The sequence below is a fragment of the Salmo salar genome, chromosome ssa03 (assembly GCF_905237065.1).
Source record: "Salmo salar chromosome ssa03, Ssal_v3.1, whole genome shotgun sequence".
NCBI classification, from domain to species: domain Eukaryota; kingdom Metazoa; phylum Chordata; class Actinopteri; order Salmoniformes; family Salmonidae; genus Salmo; species Salmo salar.
In genome coordinates this window covers 84,446,037-84,453,129 of record NC_059444.1, presented here as the reverse complement: position 1 = coordinate 84,453,129, position 7,093 = coordinate 84,446,037, and positions in this window count along the sequence as shown.

Genomic DNA, 7,093 nt, shown 5'->3' with positions numbered 1-7,093 from the left:
ATGACTGTCTGACCCTGTTAACCCCATGACTGTCTGACCCTGTTAACCCCATGACTGTCTGACCCTGTTAACCCCATGACTGTCTGACCCTGTTAACCCTATGACTGTCTGACCATGACTGTCTGACCATGTTTACCTTGACTATCTGACCATGTTAACCCCAAGACTTTCTGACGCTGTTAACCCCATTACAGTCTGAAGCTGTTAACCCCATGACTTTCTGATGCTGTTAACCACATGACTGTCTTATGCTGTTCCATGACTGTCTGACCCTGTTAACCCCATGACTGTCTGACCCTGTTAACCCCAAGACTGTGTGACGCTGTTAACCCCATGACAGTCTGAAGCTGTTAACCCCATGACTGTCTGAAGCTGTTAACCCCATGACTGTCTGATGCTGTTAACCCTATGACTGTCTGACCCTATGACTCTCTGACCCTGTTAACCACATGACTGTCAGACTTTGTTAACCCCATGATTGTCTGACCTTGTTAACCCCGTGACTGTCTGACCTTGTTAACCCCATGACTGTCTGACCTTGTTAACCCCATGACTGTCTGACCCTGTTAACCCCATGACAGTCGGACCCTGTTAACCCCATGACAGTCTGAAGCTGTTAACCCTATGACTGTCTGACCATGTTAACCCTATGACTGTCTGACCATGACTGTCTGACCATGTTTACCTTGACTATCTGACCATGTTAACCCCAAGACTTTCTGATGCTGTTAACCCCATTACAGTCTGAAGCTGTTAACCCCATGACTGTCTGATGCTGTTAACCACATGACTGTCTGATGCTGTTAACCCCATGACTGTCTGACCCCGTTAACCCCATGACTGTCTGACCCCGTTAACCCCATGACTGTCTGACCCCGTTAACCCCATGACTGTCTGACCCCGTTAACCCCATGACTGTCTGACCATGTTAACCCCATGACTGTCTGACCATGTTACCTTATGACTGTCAGACACTGTTAACCCTATGTCTGTCTGACCATAACTGTCTGACCATGTTAACCCTATGACTGACTGAACCTGTTAACCCTATGACTGTCTGACCATGTTTACCTTGACTGTCTGACCATGTTTATCTTGACTGTCTGACCATGTTTTCCTTGACTGTCTGACCCTCTTAACCCCATGACAGTCTGACCCTGTTAACCCCATGACAGTCTGACCCTATTAACCCTATGACTGTCTGACCCTGTTAACCCCATGATTGTCTGACCATGACTGTCTGACCCTGTTAACCCTGTGACTGTCTTACCCTGTTAACACCATGACTGTCTGACCATGACTGTCTGGCCCTGTTAACTCTATCACTGCCTTACCATATTAACCCTATGAATGTCTGACCATGACTGTCTGACCATGTTAACCCCTGACTGTCTGACCCTGTTAATCCCATGACTGTCTGACCCTGTTAATCCCATGACTGTCTGACCCTGTTAATCCCATGACTGTCTGACCCTGTTAACCCCATGACTGTCTGACCCTGTTAACCCTATGACTGTCTGACCCTGTTAACCCTATGACTGTCTGACCATGACTGTCTGACCATATTTACCTTGACTATCTGACCATGTTAACCCCAAGACTTTCTGACGCTGTTAACCCCATTACAGTCTGAAGCTGTTAACCCCATGACTTTCTGATGCTGTTAACCACATGACTGTCTGATGCTGTTAACCCCATGACTGTCTGACCCTGTTAACCCCATGACTGTCTGACCCTGTTAACCCCATGACTGTCTGACCCTGTTAACCCCAAGACTGTGTGACGCTGTTAACCCTATGTCTGTCTGACCATGACTTTCTGACCCTGTTAACCCCATGACTGTCTGACCCTGTTAATCCCATGACTGTCTGACCCTGTTAACCCCATGACTGTCTGACCCTGTTAACCCCATGACTGTCTGACCCTGTTAACCCCATGACTGTCTGACCCTGTTAACCCTATGACTGTCTGACCATGACTGTCTGACCATGTTTACCTTGACTATCTGACCATGTTAACCCCAAGACTTTCTGACGCTGTTAACCCCATTACAGTCTGAAGCTGTTAACCCCATGACTTTCTGATGCTGTTAACCACATGACTGTCTGATGCTGTTCCATGACTGTCTGACCCTGTTAACCCCATGACTGTCTGACCCTGTTAACCCCAAGACTGTGTGACGCTGTTAACCCCATGACAGTCTGAAGCTGTTAACCCCATGACTGTCTGAAGCTGTTAACCCCATGACTGTCTGATGCTGTTAACCCTATGACTGTCTGACCCTATGACTCTCTGACCCTGTTAACCACATGACTGTCAGACTTTGTTAACCCCATGATTGTCTGACCTTGTTAACCCCGTGACTGTCTGACCTTGTTAACCCCATGACTGTCTGACCTTGTTAACCCCATGACTGTCTGACCCTGTTAACCCCATGACAGTCGGACCCTGTTAACCCCATGACAGTCTGAAGCTGTTAACCCTATGACTGTCTGACCATGTTAACCCTATGACTGTCTGACCATGACTGTCTGACCATGTTTACCTTGACTATCTGACCATGTTAACCCCAAGACTTTCTGATGCTGTTAACCCCATTACAGTCTGAAGCTGTTAACCCCATGACTGTCTGATGCTGTTAACCACATGACTGTCTGATGCTGTTAACCCCATGACTGTCTGACCCTGTTAACCCCATGACTGTCTGACCCTGTTAACCCCAAGACAGTGTGACACTGTTAACCCCATGACAGTCTGAAGCTGTTAACCCCATGACAGTCTGAAGCTGTTAACCCCATGACAGTCTGAAGCTGTTAACCCCATGACTGTCTGACGCTGTTAACCCTATGACTGTCTGACCCTATGACTCTGACCCTGTTAACCCCATGACTGTCTGACCCTGTTAACCCCATGACTGTCTGACCCTGTTAACCCCATGACTGTCTGACCCCGTTAACCCCATGACTGTCTGACCCCGTTAACCCCATGACTGTCTGACCCCGTTAACCCCATGACTGTCTGACCCCATTAACCCCATGACTGTCTGACCCCGTTAACCCCATGACTGTCTGAACCCGTTAACCCCATGACTGTCTGACCATGTTAACCTTATGACTGTCTGACCATGTTACCTTATGACTGTCAGACACTGTTAACCCTATGTCTGTCTGACCATAACTGTCTGACCATGTTAACCCTATGACTGACTGAACCTGTTAACCCTATGACTGTCTGACCATGTTTACCTTGACTGTCTGACCATGTTTATCTTGACTGTATGACCATGTTTTCCTTGACTGTCTGACCCTGTTAACCCCATGACAGTCTGACCCTGTTAACCCCATGACAGTCTGACCCTATTAACCCTATGACTGTCTGACCCTGTTAACCCCATGATTGTCTGACCATGACTGTCTGACCCTGTTAACCCTGTGACTGTCTTACCCTGTTAACACCATGACTGTCTGACCATGACAGTCTGGCCCTGTTAACTCTATGACTGTCTGACCCTGTTAACCCTATCACTGCCTTACCATATTAACCCTATGAATGTCTGACCATGACTGTCTGACCCTGTTAACCCTATGACTGTCTGACCATGTTAACCCCATGACTGTCTGACCCTGTTAACCCCATGACTGTCTGACCCTGTTAACCCCCTGACTGTCTGACCCTGTTAATCCCATGACTGTCTGACCCTGTTAACCCCATCACTGTCTGACCCTGTTAACCCCATGACTGTCTGACCCTGTTAACCCCATGACTGTCTGACCCTGTTAACCCTATGACTGTCTGACCATGACTGTCTGACCATGTTTACCTTGACTATCTGACCATGTTAACCCCAAGACTTTCTGACGCTGTTAACCCCATTACAGTCTGAAGCTGTTAACCCCATGACTTTCTGATGCTGTTAACCACATGACTGTCTGATGCTGTTAACCCCATGACTGTCTGATGCTGTTAACCCCATGACTGTCTGACCCTGTTAACCCCATGACTGTCTGACCCTGTTAACCCCAAGACTGTGTGACGCTGTTAACCCCATGACAGTCTGAAGCTGTTAACCCCATGACTGTCTGATGCTGTTAACCCTATGACTGTCTGACCCTATGACTCTCTGACCCTGTTAACCACATGACTGTCAGACTTTGTTAACCCCATGACTGTCTGACCTTGTTAACCCCGTGACTGTCTGACCTTGTTAACCCCGTGACTGTCTGACCTTGTTAACCCCATGACTGTCTGACCCTGTTAACCCCATGACAGTCTGACCCTGTTAACCCCATGACAGTCTGACCATGTTAACCCTATGACTGTCTGACCATGTTAACCCTATGACTGTCTGACCCTGTTAACTCTATGACTGCCTTACCATATTAACCCTATGACTGTCTGACCATGACTTTCTGACCATGCTAACCCCATGACTGTCTGACCCTGTTAGCCCCATGACTGTCTGACACTGTTAACTCTATGACAGTATGACCTTGTTAACCCTATGTCTGTCTGACCATGACTTTCTGACCCTGTTAACCCCATGACTGTCTTACCCTGTTAACCTCATGACTGTCTGACCCTGTTAACCCCATGACTGTCTGACCCTGTTAACCCCATGACTGTCTGACCCTGTTAACCCCATGACTGTCTGACCCTGTTAACCCCATGACTGTCTGACCCTGTTAACCCTATGACAGTCTGACCCTGTTAACCATATGACTGTCTGACCCTGTTAACCCTATGACTTTCTGACCCTGTTTACCTTATGACTGTCTGACCCTCTTACCCTATGACTCTCTGACCCTGTTAACCCCATGACTGTCTGACCTTGTTTACCCCATGACTGTCTGACCCTGTTAACCCCATGACTGTCTGACCCTGTTAACCCCATGACTGTCTGACCCTGTTAACCCCATGACTGTCTGAAGCTGTTAACCCCATGACAGTCTGAAGCTGTTAACCCCATGACAGTCTGAAGCTGTTAACCCCATGACAGTCTGAAGCTGTTAACCCCATGACTGTCTGACGCTGTTAACTTTATGACTGACTGACGCTGTTAACCCTATGACTGTCTGACCCCATGACTGTCTGACCCTGTTAACCACATGACTGTCTGACTTTGTTAACCCCATGACTGTCTGACCCTGTTAACCCCATGACAGTCTGACCCTGTTAACCCTATGACTGTCTGACCATGACTGTCTGTCCCTGTTAACACTATGACTGTCTGACCCTGTTAACCGTATGACTGCCTTACCATATTAACCCTATGACAGTCTGACACTGTTAACCCTATGACAGTCTGACACTGTTAACCCCATGACTGTCTGACCATGTTAACTCCATGACTGTCTGACCCCGTTAACCCCATGACTGTCTGACCCTGTTAACCCCATGACTGTCTGACCCTGTTAACCCCATGACTGTCTGACCCCGTTAACCCTATGACTGTCTGACCCCGTTAACCCCATGACTGTCTGACCCCGTTAACCCCATGACTGTCTGACCCCGTTAACCCCATGACTGTCTGACCCCGTTAACCCCATGACTGTCTGACCCCGTTAACCCCATGACTGTCTGACCCTGTTAACCTTATGACTTTATGACCCTGTTAACCCTATGACTGTCTTACCCTGTTAACCCTATGACTGTCTGACCATATTATCCCTATGACTGTCTGACCATATTATCCCTATGACTGTTTGACCCTGTTAACCCAATGACTGTCTGACCATTTTAACCCCATGACTGTTTACCCCATGACTCTCTGACCATGACTGTCTGACCATGTTACCCCTTTGACTGTCTGACCATGTTACCCCTTTGACTGTCTGACCATCTTAAGCATATGACTGTCTGACCCTGTTAAGTGTATGACTGTCTGACCCTGTTAACCCTATGACTGTCTGACCATATTATCCATATGACTGTCTGACCATATTATCCCTATGACTGTCTGACCCTGGTAACCATGTGACTGTCTGATCCCGTTAGCTATATGCCTGTCTGACCATGACTGTTTGACCCTGTTAACCCTATGACTGTCTGACCATTTTAACCCCATGACTGTTTACCCCATGACTCTCTGACCATGACTGTCTGACCATGTTACCCCTTTGACTGTCTGACCATGTTAAGCATATGACTGTCTGACCCTGTTAAGTGTATGACTGTCTGACCCTGTTAACCCTATGACTGTCTGACCCTGTTAAGCGTATGACCGTCTGACCCTGTTAACCCTATGACTCTCTGCACCCTCTATTACCCATAGAATGACTGACTGTATACCTCCATGTATAAAATCCTCCTCGTCCCTGTGAGATCTTCAAATTCGGCCTAACTGGTCATTTTCATGGTTCTTTGAGCCAGATATTGTACATTTTCCTGGACCAATCCGCATTACGCTATGACCCCTGTATTTAACCTTATCACTGACTGACAACCTCTTATCATTGACCATCTAGCTATGCGCTTCCAGAACCTCTCATGACCGCAGCTGCCCGTCTAGCTCACTCAAACTAGCTAATCTAGAACCACTCAAACTATCTGATCTAGAACCACTCAAACTATCTGATCTAGAACCACTCAAACTGTCTGATCTAGAACCACTCAAACTGTCTGATCTAGACCACTTAAACTAGCTGATCTAGAACCACTTAAACTAGCTGATCTAGAACCACTCAAACTAGCTGATCTAGAACCACTCAAACTAGCTGATCTAGAACCACTCAAACTAGCTGACCTAGCTACTGTTTTAGCCTATTTCTTTTTAAATTACTTTTTGTTGATTATTTTGCTTAACAAGCACCTTGAGATTCTGTCTATAATGAAAAGCTCTAAAAAAGTTTAATCAATGATTATTATTATCCCTGGTTGACCCCATGACCCTTGTAGTCTAGCCTCCTATCACTGTATGACTCCTGGCCTATGTTCCAATTATCACTCCTTTCTCCCAAAGTGTGCACTTGTTTATTTCCCTTCACTGATCTGAAAGGGTTAGTATGATTGGTATAAAAAACATGATGGAAACTAGCCTATACCTCCACCAATCCAATGTTTTATATTTGTGGTAAGTAGTGAACAAGTGCACACG